Raw genomic sequence first — 15209 nt, forward strand, 5'->3', positions numbered from 1 at the left:
CATTCAAGACTGACAGAAAAGTCCTAAACCAGGCTTTAATGTTTGGGTTTAATCTCAATAAAGTTCAACAAACTAAGTTTAGCAGCATGCCCTTCATACCTAATTTTTATTCTGTCACACTTGCAGCATCATTATGCCTGTAGTTATCCACAGAAGCAAACACAGTTGCTTCTAATCTTTTCCAGATGTGTTTATGTCATTCAAGACTGACAGAAAAGTCTGTCCAAGAGTTGGTCACAAGCTGTCGATAGTTGAAATATTTATGGGTGGGCAACTCCAGTCCTTGAGGGCCGGTTTCCTGCAACATTTAGATTCCTCCTTGCTCCAACACACCTGAATCAAATGGTTGAATTACCTCCCCAGTATTCAATCAATTTCTTCAGAGCCCTTTTAATTATCTATTTACTTGATTCAGGTGTGTTAAGTCAAGGACATATCTAAAAGTTGCAGGATACAGGCTCTCCAGGACTGGGGTTGCCCACCCCTCGTCTAAATCATTAGGATCATAGGTCTAGGGTGCAGAAAAAAAAATAGACCCCGGTGCTCTGCTCAAAGGCGTGCTGATGCTAGAATGAAATAAAAAATTTGTCTTAAACCAGGCTTTAATGTTTGGGTTTAATCTCAAACTAAGTTCAACAAACTAAGTTTAGCAGTATGCGGTTCATGCCTAATTTTTATTCTGTCACATTTGCAGCACCATTATGCCTGTAGTTATCCACAGAAGCATTTAAGGGCATCTGCTTGGCATGTTCTCTGTCTGTAAGAGCCTGCAGATAGGCTTAGCTATGAATACTGCAGTCAAATAGCTGTAATTATCTGCAATCAGTCGACAAGCAGGGGCCGGCTAAAAGGCTGCTCGCACAAACACAGTGGAGGGTGAGAAACATCGAAGGGTATGAAGGGAGAAACATCTTGGAGAAAGAAAAGGAAAATAGCAGGGATTCTGGATTGGAAAAAGATCAGATACAAAGCTGCTGAAGACAGAATCTGAATACAGATCAGAAGAGGAAATGACAAGAGTAGAGATTATCATCTTTGAAGCTGTGTGCCTCCTACACAACTTCATGTTTTTATTCAAATAAAGGAGCCATTTGGTGTCAAAAGTTTAAAAGCATGGCATCTTAATCTATGCCTTGTGTTAAGGTTAAGGTTAAGGTAAGGTAAAGTTAAGGTTTGTGGAGGTTGGTAGAAGGACCCAGGCAACATGCAAGGAATATAGGAGTAATATGAATTATTGTTCACTCATAAAAAAATAAAGGGAAATGTAAACAACACAAACTAACTAACTTAAATAAAATGAAATTTATGTGAAATAAAACTGTCGAACACTGATTGACAATCAATTTCACATGCTGTTGTGCAAATAAAATAGACAACAGGTGGAAATTATTGCCGAGACACACTCAATAAAGGACAACAGACCACTTCTGAGCAGCTATGCTTTCTGACTGACGTTTTGGTCACTTTTGAATGTAGGTGGTGCTTTAATAGTTGCAGTAGCATGCAACGGACTCTACAACCCACACAAGTGGCTAAGGTTGTGCAGTTCATCAGGATAGCATCTCAATATGAGGTGTGGCCAGAATGGTTGGTGTGTTTGTCAGCGTAATTTCCAGAGGATGAATGTGCTAACAGGAGACAAGTCAGTACACCAAGAGATGTGGAGGAGGCCGTGGGAGGGCAACAACCCAGAAGCAGGACCGCTACCAAGGCTCTGGAGCACTGCCTTAGCTCTGCAAAAGGACCTCACAAATGTGCATGGGTCTGCACAAATGGTTAGAAACCGACTCCATGAGGATAGTATTAGGGCCCCCACATCCACAGAAGGGGTTTGTATTCACAGCCAAACACAGCTTTGGACACTTTGCATTTACCAGAGAAAACCTGAACTGGCAAATTCATCACCAATGGTTCTGAAGACACCATGGAGAGTGATGTGTTGCCTGCAGCATCCTTCAGCATGACCGGTTTGGCAGTGGATCGATAATGGTGTGGGTTTGTATTTCTTTGGAGGGCCGTACAGCCAACCATGTGCTCGCCAGAGGTAGCATGACTGCAATTACGTACCGAGATGAGATCCTCAGACACCATGTGAGATCACATGGTGGTGCGGTTGGCCAGGGGTTCCTCCGAATGCAGGAAGATAAAATACCTCATATGGCTGGAGTGTGTCAGCATTTCCTGTAAGATGAAGGCATTGAAGCTATGGGCTGGCCCACCCATTCCCCAGACCTGAATACGATTGAACAGATCTGGGACATCATGTCTCGATCCATCCACCAATGTTACGTTGCACCACAGATTGTCCAGAAGTTAGCGGATGCTTTAGTCCAGGTCTGGGAGTAGATCCCCTAGGAGACCATCCACCACCTCTTTAGGAGCATGCCCAGGCCTTGTAGGGAAGTCATAGAGGCACATGGAGGCCACGCACAATACTGAGCCTCAATCTGACCTGTTTTAAAGGACATTACATCAAAGTTGGATCAGCATGTAGTGTGTTTTTTCACTTTAATTGTCCAGGCCTCCATTGGTTAATAAATTTGATTCAATTTATGATTTTTGTGTGATTTTGCTGTCCACGCATTCAGCAAAGTATTAAATGGTAATATTTCATTAATTTAGATCTAGGATGTATTATTTGAGTGTTCCCTTTATTTTTTGAGCCATGTTATTACTATACTATACTATACTATACTACACTACACCACACTACACTACACTATACTATACTATACTATACTATACTATACTATACTATACTATACTATACTATACTATACTATACTATACTATACTATACTATACTATACTATACTATACTATACTATACTATACTATACTATACTATACTATACTATTCTATACTATACTATAATATACTATACTATACTATACTGGTGAAGTTTCTCAGTCATCAAGGTCATAGTCATCCAAAAAAAAGATAAAAACAAATCTATAATGACTTTAATGACTCCCCATTACAAGGAGGTCGACCTGTTTGTGTTCAATTTGCATTTTTTTAAAACCATAACCAGGCTTTTGTTGGACTACTCTATAAAGCCTGGAACTCAACACTACTTCAGATATTTTGAATTGAGAAAGTTTTCTAGATGGGAAGCAAAATGTCTTCAAACTTGGAAAACAAAGTCCAGTGATTTGTTTTTAACTTTTTTTGGATATACTATAATATAGTATACTATAATGCTTTTGGTCACAATTTTTGACTTCCTTTGTTAAAGATCCACATAAAGAGGCACAATGAACCCAATATGACTCTTGCATGATCACATACTGTAGGCACATTTGACAGGCTCTCTATTGAGGAGTGGAAGGGCAGGTAGGACAGTCTTGGACATGCAAAAAACTTGGACTTTGGCTTATCTTACCTACATGTTCAGGAAAACCATCCACTATACCTGTAACAGATAAAAACAAATTTCTAGGGATGCACGATATAATCGGCCCCCTATCGGTATCGGCCTGTATCGGCCTTAAAACTGAATATCGGACATCGGCCACCACACCGATATTTTGATCAGCGTCTGAGTTTCTAAAGTCTAAAAAAATTAATTAAAAATACTACTTCTTCTTCTTCCTCAAAAACTTCTTTTTTACAGACTTAAAAACTTCTAAAGACGAGGGAAAAAATATTGATACATTAAAATATCACAATATCGTCATATGCTGATATATTGCCATTTAAAAACACCATATCAATCTCTTTTACTAATGAAATATTGCTATATGTCATTGTTATGCTACGAAATCCCCCGAAAATTCAGTGACTACTTATTTTTATCCAGCTTTAACATCGGTATCGATATCGGTTATCGGCTACATGAGTTTTAAAATATCGGCATATCGGATATCGGCCAAAATCCCAATATCGTGCATCCCTACAAATTTCCCTTCAGTTACTTTATTGACCCCCTTGGATGAGCCATAAATGTGATCTATATGTGGAAAATATTTTCTCACTGTGGTAAACTGAAGTCCAAAAGCCTTAGAAAGGTCCCTGCAATCCTTTTTCTGAAGAATACGTTTTAAAGTCGTATTGTTTCTTATCTGTTTTTAAATTTCTTTAGATAAGGATAGATAGTTTTTCTTTTTTAGATCATCCTAATGCTGTCAGACAGGTTGTATTGAGTGATTTCTTAAATATTTAACTGGTAATAAGCTCCAAGTGTGTCTAGTAAAGTTAAACTTAGCTTTAAAAATAATGGTTACCCAGAGTTTATGTGGGATTTATCGAATGGAATGATTATATTTTCACATAGACCAAGGTTGGTTTAGACAGTGTTGTTTGTCTTGATATCATAATTTGAAAGCTACATATTGTATTTACTCAAGTTATCTACTAAAACACATATGGCAAAAATTATAAGTAGAAGAAATTGTCGAGCAAGCAAATATTTTTTCACAGCATTATAGAGGGGAGTATTGGCCTAATTTAGAGCAGTGTGCTTGGGCTCTGGGAGGGTTGCAAGTACCCAGTTCAAACACCACAGCCTCCATCTGGGTTCCTGAGTGGAACCCTTAACCCCACTGCTCCCCAAGGTGATGAGTCAAACGCAGGGAGTGAATTTCCCCATTGTGGGACAATAAAGGGATTTACATGCCAAATGTTTATTCAAACTCTTTTTCTCCCCAAGTTAGTTTTACATAAGCAAAATATGAATATCTTGACAACATTAACATTTTACATTAACTGTTATGCAAGAAGAATCTTCAGAGCAGTGGGCCTTTTTCACATCCAGAGGTATCTGAACTTTTTTCAAGCGCATGATATTACAGCCTCTTTTAAGTACAAAGACATCTTTGCTAAAATCTCACTGCATCTTCCAATAAACTAAAATTACTTATGATTAAATATTTCAACAGAAATAGTGATCTGAATGAAAATAAAAATGGTGCTCTAGCTTTACAAATCAATTTCAATGGTCATCTCTTTCTCCAGACCTAAATTAAACAAAACCTGTGAGATGATATATAAAAAAAACTAGTTTTAGTCTAGTTTTGATAAGACCAGCCTTATCTCTCCTAAATGAGACTGATCCCAGCTTGAAGGAATGTGATTGTTCCTGAGCGATCGTACATTTGTAGCATGCCTCACAGCTTAGTGCTATATCCAGCATCAAATGAGTCAGACTCTCTATGATGACAGCTTTCCGCGTCTTTCACCCCCTATTTCCCTCATTCCCTGCCTTTCAGCCTGTTTTTCCCATCTCCTACTCTGTCACTGTTTGTTGTCTCCTGCATTTTCAAAAATGCTGGAGTTCCTAGGATTCAATAAATCAATATTATGACTACAGTTTTAGCAAATTAGAACTAGATTCCTTGAAGCATATTTGTTCCATAAAGGTTTTAGTTAGCACTGTTATAAACAGAGCTTTCACTTTGGCACAGTTTAGCCAAATCTGCCAAAGGTATTTATCATGACATAATACAGAATCTGTTCAAATAAAATGCTAATAACCGTTGTAGGACTTATTTTGCAAATGACAAAGCCTTTTGCCATGACATGTACCCTGTGCATCATCAAAATCTACCCATACTCATCATCTTCCGCTTTATCCATGACTAGGTCACAGGGGCAACAGTCTGAGCAGAGACTCTCAGACTATCCTCTCCCTAGACACCTCTTCTATCTCTGCTGGGGGAAGTCTGAAGCATTCCCAAGCCAGCCAAGAGATATAGTTCCTTAAGCTTGTCCTGAGTCATCCCCACCGTAAAGATGCCCGAGTCACCCCAGCAGACTGTATGGAGCTAGGTGGAGGAGACAAAGCTCTACTCTGAGCCTCTCCCAACTGACCAAGCCCCTCACAACATCTCTAAGGGAGTGTCCAGCCACCCTGCAGAGAAAGCTTATCTCAGCCACTTATTATATCTGGCTTTTTCGATCATGATCCAGATTTTATTATCGATGGTTAGTGTAGGGATATAGATGAACCAATAAATGAAGGACTTTGCCTTTTGGCTAAGCTCTTTCATCAACACAGGCCTGTGCAGCATCCACATTACAGTAGCAGCAACTCTGATCCGTCTATGAATCTCTTGCTCCATTCTGCCCCCACATGTGAACAGGAGCCCAAGGTCTGGAACTGCAGATGGTTGAAAATAATCCCCATACAGGCTTTTTACTTGCTGGACCTGGATCCACCTCTGCTCTTATGTTCCTCTTTGTGATCTCTGGACTAAACTTACCATTTTCTATTCTCCTCCCAGAGGTGTGCTGTTTGAGACACATTTTTTCTCTCCATTTCTGGTTGTTTAACCAAATCTATTTGCTCTAGATAAGCAGGCTGAAATAGGAAAATGCATACTGGTGGGTGCACATTTATAGAAATAGAAATTGAACTTTATTGATCTCACAGTGGAGAAATTAACTCTCTGTTTTTAACCCCTACCCTTGGGGAGCAGTGGGCTGCATCTGTGCTGCACCTGGGGAGCAGTGTGGGGTTAAGGGTCTTGCTCAGAGAGCCAGAGTGCAGGCTGTGGGGTTCAAACCAGGTAGTTGCAACCTTCTCAGATCACAAGCACACTGCTCTGTTATTAATCAATTCGATTAAATTGTACCATTGTACCATTATAGGTACACAAAGCTACAATTATCAAATCACATTACACATTGTATTAATATTACATATTTAGATGTGTTTCAACAATTGATGTCATTTTGCTAAATTTGTTATAATATGTTTTTTTTATCTAGTCTAATTTCTGTGATCAGTTAATTTTTCTCTTGATCATTAGAAATGTAGTTGCTTTTACAAGACACTAAGATATAAGTTTTGGCCATTAACCCTGTTCACCTTAAAGTAATTACAATTCCAGATTTTTTATTTTTTCTTGCAACACCAATTTATTTCTAAATTAGTTCATTGAATGCTCATAACTTGTATCGTCTAACTAGGCAAACAGCATAAATAAAGCTGTTAAGACAATGTTATTCAGTTAAAATTTCTGTCTAAAGTGCAATTTAACCCTCTGCTACCCACAAACTGTTTATTAAGTGAGATTTAAATATATAACAGAAGCAGCAAATATACATCTCTGATGTTAGCTTTACAAATGCAGGACTAACAGATTGGCAAATAGATAAATCCAAGCTTGAGCATGGGTGTTTTTTGTTGTTGTTTTCTAAACAAACATACTGTTTTATAAAATAAGTGCAGGTGAAAATTGAGTTTTTTTCCCTCTAATATGTTGTTTTTGGATTGGATCAATGCAATGAATGCAACCCTTTTCTGTGTACTTTCAGTGTGTCAATATAAGTTGCATTAACTCATTGTTTATTAGACAAGAATACATAATAGATTTTTATCTTCTCCATCACTGCACTCAGTTTGGATTTAAAGACTGTGAAATGAGGCTATGAGACAAAAGGCAGGAGTGCTACAGAGGGAAAGATGGCATGAAATACATGATTATTGAACTGAAATGTGCCCATGTTCTCCTTCAGGCTTGTATTGTCCCAGAAGCTAAAATATTGAGGCGAGCACATAGAAAAACACACACTTCCAATTGCGTGATCCTTTTGGTTTTGTTTATCTCCACACTGCAGGCACAGAGACAAGCCTGGGGATTTCTCACGAAGACTCAGATGTGTGATTGTTATATCCATATAGTCTCAGCTGGCACCCAACTATAGATTTCAAATGGCCTGTGTCATGGGTATATCTGCATGTAATTGCACTGGTTAATGCAATGATGTAAATATATTACATGAAAGTGATTGTTTAACACGTCGAACAGTGTGTGGAGCACATATTTATCAGATCACCTTCTGCATGAGGATTTCAGAAGTGCAGGTACTTTTCAGACCTCTACTTTGATCTCATTGTGCAGCCTGCATCATGGTTAGCTATAAGCATCCAGAGAGTTTAGTTTCCCCTTTTTGTCTATATGCAGCTTGTGACAGATAAGAAGGCAATAAATGTATGCAACACAAAAACAGTCCAGATCTGTTTCTAATTCAGCTGTAGGTAGGAGTTTAGCACAGACTGTAGATTGCCATTTATTTTCTCAGTACAGTTGGGATTTACTAATTAGTGTAAAAATGAGGCTCATCTGTCTGTGTTTTTGACTCTAAAATTATGACATGTCATTAAACAAAGCTAAGAGATTTATACACGTGATACATCATGACTTAATTGATTCTTAGAGTGAAATGGAGGCTAAAATTAGCAGAAATCATGCCTCAACTATCAGTCTTCATGCAGAAATTGCAAATTATAAGCTCTCTTTTATATCATTACTTTGTCGAACAGTTGTCCAAAGGTACACTATATTGCCAAAAGTATTTGCTCACCCATCCAAATTATTGGAATCAGGTGTTCCAATCACTTCCATGGCCACAGGTGTATAAATTCAAGCACCTAGGCATGCAGACTGTTTTTACAAACATTTGTGAAAGAATGGGTCGCTCTCAGGAGCTCAGTGAATTCCAGCGTGGAACTGTGATAGGATGCCACCTGTGCAACAAATCCAGTCGTGAAATTTCCTCGCTCCTAAATATTCCACAGTCAACTGTCAGCTGTATTATAAGAAAATGGAAGTGTTTGGGAACGACAGCAACTCAGCCACGAAGTGGTAGGCCACGTAAACTGACGGAGCGGGGTCAGCGGATGCTGACGCGCATAGTGCGAAGAGGTCGCCAACTTTCTGCAGAGTCAATCACTACAGACCTCCAAACTTCATGTAGCTCAAGAACAGTGCGCAGAGAGCTTCATGGAATGGGTTTCCATGGGCGAGCAGCTGCATCCAAGCCATACATCACCAAGTGCAATGCAAAGCGTCGGATGCGGTGGTGTAAAGCACGCCGCCACTGGACTCTAGAGCAGTGGAGACGCGTTCTCTGGAGTGACGAATCGCGCTTCTCCATCTGGCAATCTGATGGACGGGTCTGGGTTTGGCGGTTGCCAGGAGAACGGTACTTGTCTGACTGCATTGTGCCAAGTGTAAAGTTTGGTGGAGGGGGGATTATGGTGTGGGGTTGTTTTTCAGGAGCTGGGCTTGGCCCCTTAGTTCCAGTGAAAGGAACTCTGAATGCTTCAGCATACCAAGACATTTTGGACAATTCCATGCTCCCAACTTTGTGGGAACAGTTTGGAGCTGGCCCCTTCCTCTTCCAACATGACTGTGCACCAGTGCACAAAGCAAGGTCCATAAAGACATGGATGACAGAGTCTGGTGTGGATGAACTTGACTGGCCTGCACAGAGTCCTGACCTCAACCCGATAGAACACCTTTGGGATGAATTAGAGCGGAGACTGAGAGCCAGGCCTTCTCGTCCAACATCAGTGTGCGACCTCACAAATGCGCTTCTGGAAGAATGGTCAAAAATTCCCATAAACACACTCCTAAACCTTGTGGACAGCCTTCCCAGAAGAGTTGAAGCTGTTCTAGCTGCAAAGGGTGGACCGACGTCATATTGAACCCTATGGATTAGGAACGGGATGTCACTTAAGCTCATATGTGAGTCAAGGCAGGTGAGCAAATACTTTTGGCAATATAGTGTAATCTTTCACTCTTGATAACAGGGATGCTTGCATGAGCTGCGGTTGGCTGTGCTGCCTTGGCTAAGGTCTCAGGTGTTCAAGGACCATGCCAGGCATAGAGCAGCCCTGTCTGCATCAGCAGACATCATCTATCCCTCTCAATATCACTGTCCACAGTGAAACAGCTCTCATCGCTCATCTCAGCCCATCAGACCCGGTTATTGGCTTATCATCATATGTCCTGCACAGAGGACAAAGGAGCAATGCATCATTGAATTTGTTGAGGCTTCCCAATTCAGGGACGCACCGAAAACAAAAACAGCAGAAACTATAATCCCAAAATAATAAAACTCTTTTTTTATCTTGTTGCCGATGATTTTATGGTTTGGTTACGCACACTCATGAAAAAAAACCTCATAAATCTCACAGTGAATGAAGCTGTGCCTCCATCCAATGCTGGTTCCCTGTAATAGCTACAGCAGCTACCCTAAGGGCATATTATACATAAAGGGTATTATTTTTTTTGGATTATATCACTTATTTATTGTACTCTGGCTTGAGCCTAAGAATTACTTTTTTTTTAGTTATGAAATGAAAACCTGAATCATATTATAATTCTCAGGGTGCATTTTACCACATGTGGATAAGTAACCCATTTGCTTTAGTTTTTATATTTTTTTGCACAGACCCTTTCAATAGAAAAAAGAAACAACTTCAGCTGATTGCTAAATCATAAGAAACACTTTTTAAAAAGGAGGTGGTTTCGAGATGGAAACATCATTTTTTTTTCTGCACCAGAATAATGCTATGCTCTACAATAAATGTGACATTGGGAACTCTTGTTTTTTGGCAGTATTAGGACCCACTCTCTTGAATTTTGGATTTCCATGTTAAGTGTCTGGCCACATTCATATTCATCAAATGGGCTCTCTGCCCCACTCCACTACCTCCTGAACTTCAGCCAGCTTCTTCGATTCCTGTCTTTCATTGCTAGAAAGACTGATCAGTGGCTGCATTCGAATTTAAGGGCTGCATCTTCCAGGGACACAGTCTCCCTGGACTGGGTCCTTCGAATTTGTGAAAATAAGGAGACCGGAGGAGTTCTGGCTGTGAATTCAAACAGGTCTAGCCTTCCGCAGCTTTCCGCCCGTACGCTCTTTCACCTAGCAACCGTTACAGGAAAAGAGAAAAAAGCAGGAAAAGAATGAATATTGAATTTTTCAAAACTCTTCCTTTTAATTTTTGTTTTCCCTTTTCTATTGTAAAGTGAACAAAGACTACAGTCATGAGAATACAGAGTGGAATAGAGGTGACAACCACCGGTAGCATGAACAAATAAAAGAAAATGTAATTATATAAACCTTTGTCAGTTAGACAACATACTGCTCTCATTTTGCACATCTCTGATGTTGCTGCTATTTTCAAATATCAATTACTGTAAAAATGGTGCACAGTTTTTTATATTGTTAAAACACTTTACAGTACAGAATTTTATTGTTGATATTTTAACTCTTCATTATTATGTTATTTTTATACATTTTTCTAAGGTCCACATTTGTGTGACAATTTTTTAACTATAATCTTTTTGCTGCTGTAAACACCAGAATTGTATAAATGTATAAAAACTTATATCTGCAAAATCTCTTATATTCAACAATAAAAAATACTTTGTTAAGCAAATTGTGCAAAATAGCAATTAAAAAATAAAAATCTTACCACATTTATAGTCCCAACATTGCAGAAATATTATAATCTGTCCTTAAATTACTGCCAAACCCATTTACACAGTAACAGATAAAATTTAGATAAATCAAATATTATCCACCACATATCTGACTCAATAACCATTAAAACAACAATTTTTCATTCATTTCAGACGGAACTATTCACATACTTGTATTATATTAAACTGAACTTCCAATATTCACCACTGTTTGGCGGCAAGAACCTTTTTCCTCTGAGCGTGGAGCAGCCGGCTTGGTTTTATTCGCAATGAGTCCTGGGATAACCAAGTCTAGATAGGATGCACTGGACCCTTCCTTCAAAACAGGCAAAAAGAAAGACGCATTTGTAGGCCACATAACGAGGAGCCTTGGAATCCAACCAGATTGATGTAATCAGCCTACGAATCTGGCCCTCTGAGGATGCATCCCATTTTTTGAATATAGCCAAAGTGTCTGACCAATGTCATCATGGTTACTGATGTCAGACACACCTGGATTGATCAGTGTGACAGTGCAGATTCTAGGAGCTACAACCTGCACAGTTCAGATAGAGGGTCAATTCTTAGGTTTTCTCTTTCAGCTGCTCACAGTCTCTGGTTAATTAGCCTAAGACCTGTGTCTTGTCTCACTGGTCACCTCTACACAGCATACATTCCCTTCTCGTTCATTATCTTGTCTCACCTTCATATGACTGTTTTTAATTTTCATTCTGCTTCATGCCCTTCTATATTTTTATGTTTTTTTTTAAGTCTTGCATTAAATCTACCACCTGTGATTTTGGTCAAACAGACAGACTAACACAAATGATTTATGAATATGTTGAAACTTATATTAGCATTCGAAATCAATTATGTTTTTACAAGGCTCAAAAGCTAACGTGACACACAGCATAGAAAGACGATCAAGATAGTTCTTTCTTCTGCTTTCATTAATTAGGAAAATTGAAGCAGATTTTGAGTATGCTTGTATTTCCCTTCTGTTTACTGTTTTTCTTTGGCAAGGATATAAAGGTAAGATGTAATAACATTTTATAGTAACTTAAAATAATATTCATAACAACATAAAATGAATCTTAGGAGAAGTGCAATAGTATGTCATATGTTTACACAGAAGATTTTTTTTTTTAGATCAAACATGACAACCACATTCGACCCTGTGTAGATTCCCCCCAGCATGAGCCTGTACATTTGCATGTCAAAGGATTCCAAGATTTAGTAAAGAACATACATAAACCCCCCACCAAAAGAAATTAAATCACTGAAATAACGACCTTTGAATTTACATAAAAACATTCTGAATCCATTCACCCTATAGTCCATGTGGAGTTTTCTGCTTAACTTGAGCAATTTTCCTCGAGGAATTTCTGAGATCTCAAACTCACAAAGCTGAGACAGACAACTGTAATGCCTACAGCAATGGCTGCTGTCCCCACTAAACTTAATCTAATTACATGCATTTCTCCAGAGGAACCTTAATGTGGGTTCAGCCACTACAGAGCTTGTCAGAGGTTTGCATACAGTCATAATAAACATCAACAGATTTTGAAAACACAAATTTGACAAGTTTGAAGCAGATTTTTCATAATCCACACAGGTTCAATTTTATACATGCAGCCTAACATATACACCTATACACTAATCTACACCTCCACTAAAATTACAGATTTAGCTGGATGATGAAATTGCTAAATTGCTCTTGGTATATATCTACATATCTATATATATCTATATATATCTATATATATATATATATATATATATATATATATATATATATATATATATATATATATATATATATATATATATATATATATATATATATATATATATATATATATATATATATATATATATATATATATATATATATATATATAAATATAAGACACTTAGGAGCATGCAGGAAATGGCATAGCTAGTCTTATGTCTTTTACATAAGCATACATCAGCATACACAAGAAAATAATGACAAGTGTAAGTTCTAAAACATTACAACAGAAATTTGATTTCTCAGCAGCAACAACACATCTCACATATTGACCAATGCTGAAATAATAATACCACCCTGGGCCATTGGCTGCTCAGTCAGCTCAGACATATACCACTGCTACCTCATGTCCTTGTACCAGTGTTACTGCTCTCCTCGTCATGCCTGGTCCTGCTTGTAAAACTCCTCTTCCCCTTATCTGACCAGTGATGACATGTTTAGCCGCATGTTGTCATTCAACCGCTGGTTGTCTAAGTGTTGTCCTGAAAACAACGTGGGCTACATGAATCATTGGTAATCCTTTTGGGGAGAGGCTGGTCTGATTCGGAGAGAGGGCATCAAACTTTGGATGGCGCAGCTTTTCTTTCTAGGAATCTGACCAAATTTATTAGTCCTCCATAACCCTGACAACCCGTGGCGCAGCACGGAAGCAGAGTTGTATTTTAACACACCTCTCTGCAGCTTCTCTAAAGTTACCCACTTATTAATCCATCCAGTGTCTTGCACATGACCAAACTCAAATAATTTAGAAAAGAATCCTATAGGATTAAATCATAATAATATAATAAAAATAAAGGGGGAATATTGGGGGAAAAAGTCTGAAGGATCAAATGTGGTTTATTTACCATAAGATATCTTTCTTATAAAACTCTCTTAGTAAATTATTCCATTTGTGATAATCAATTCAATTCAGTTCAGTTTAATATATAGCGCCAATTCACAATACGTCATCTCAGGGCTTTTTACAGTTCACCAGATCATACAGTCAAACTGATTCAAAGTTTTCTATCTAAGAAAAAACAGTCGATTGCATTAACTCATTGACTTGAACGCAATCCCTCATGCTAAGCATGCTTCTAGCGACAATGTAGAGGAATCTGACTATATTATCTATTTGAATTGTGTCTGTGTGCCTTGAGATGAAATGTGTTGTGAATTGGCGCTATATAAATAAACCTAATCGAACTGACAATTGAAAAAAGTGATTATGTAAACCACTAGATTCCCAGTAAACTGAGAATATATATCATTTTGCCTAGGGATGTTTTATAATGTTGCTGTGGTTTGACATGGATTTGTATTGATAATTCACCAGAATCTATTACACAATGAGGAAAGACATCAATAGAAAAAACTGCTACCGGTATATATTTCTTAGAGGTTTTTACAGTGTCAGTTTTGTGTTATATGCAGGATACAACTATACTGTACTGCAGGAGTTGAAGTGGAAAGAAACAGGGATGATAATATATACAATTAAACTACAATAATTAAAGGAAAAGCCTGCAGGCAGAGGGCTTCCTGGCTCTTCACTTGGCCAAGTGCCCCAGTAGTGTACATCTAGATTAGTTTTCTTGCCTTAAACCTTTAAATAAAATCATTACCAAACAGAAGAACTAGTGTTGAGGGCTTGTGTAGTGCACTGAACGAACCCTTCATCATAAGTATCTGCAGCAGAGCATGGCTCTGGTATATTAAACTGCACTGTGCTTGAATAATCTCCCTATTTTTTCAGGCTTGATTTCACTTCAGCTGAAGAGAGAGGACAGGGGTTATACAGAGTGGTCACACAGACTTAATGCTGGAGTCAAGAGCTTAAAAAGGACTATTCTCTACCTTAAAGAAATACAAAGAAAAAGCACAGACCTAAGAGAACGCCCTTAGATTGAAAATAGGAATATCTGTTGTTTTTAATGTGTTGATAAAAAAACAGTGAACTTAAAAAATGGTTTGTTTCTTCTCTGTGCACATGCCTTTAATTTTCTAGCTTTACAAACATTATATTTCTTCCCTTGCTCTGTTCCACAACCAATTTCATACTGCTTCTCTCCCAAAGCCTCCATTTTACAATCACTCCTACCCACTTGTCAATTCTCTTCTATTTCTTACTTTATATATTTCTATGTAGCCCTCCCTTTTCAGACCGTTTAATCTCTTCTCTTTTGTAGCCTCTCAATCTATGTTTTTTTTCCCCACTTTCCCTCTCTTTCAAATC

The sequence above is a fragment of the Cyprinodon tularosa genome, unplaced genomic scaffold (assembly GCF_016077235.1).
Source record: "Cyprinodon tularosa strain WSP-4 unplaced genomic scaffold, ASM1607723v1 ctg12, whole genome shotgun sequence".
NCBI classification, from domain to species: Eukaryota; Metazoa; Chordata; class Actinopteri; order Cyprinodontiformes; family Cyprinodontidae; genus Cyprinodon; species Cyprinodon tularosa.